Source organism: Physeter macrocephalus, chromosome 9 (genome assembly GCF_002837175.3).
Source record: "Physeter macrocephalus isolate SW-GA chromosome 9, ASM283717v5, whole genome shotgun sequence".
Taxonomy (NCBI): Eukaryota; Metazoa; Chordata; class Mammalia; order Artiodactyla; family Physeteridae; genus Physeter; species Physeter macrocephalus.
Window position 1 is genome coordinate 73,234,069 of NC_041222.1, and position 536 is coordinate 73,234,604.

Consider the following 536-nt stretch of genomic DNA (forward strand, 5'->3'; position numbering starts at 1 on the left):
TTTTTTTTTTCTTCTTAGATTCCATATATATGTGTTAGCATACGGTATTTGTTTTTCTCTTTCTGACTTACTTCACTCTGTATGAAAGACTCTACGTCCATCTACTTCACTACAAATAACTCAATTTCGTTTCTTTTTATGGCTAATATTCCATTGTATATATGTGCCACATCTTCTTTATCCATTCATCTGTTGATGGACACTTAGGTTGCTTCCATTTCCTGGCTATTATAAACTGAGCTGCAATGAACATTGTGGTACATGACTCTTTCTGAATTCTGGTTTTCTCAGGGTATATGCCCAGTAGTGGGATTGCTGGGTCATATGGTAATTCTATTTTTAGTTCTTTAAGAAACCTCCATACTGTTCTCCATAGTGGCTGTATCAATTTACATTTGCAACAACAGTGCAAGAGTGTTCCCTTTTCTCCACACCCTCTCCAGTACTTATTGTTTGTAGATTTTTTGATGATGGCCATTCTGACTGATGTGAGGTGATACCTCGTAGTTTTGATTTGCATTTCTCTAATGATTAAT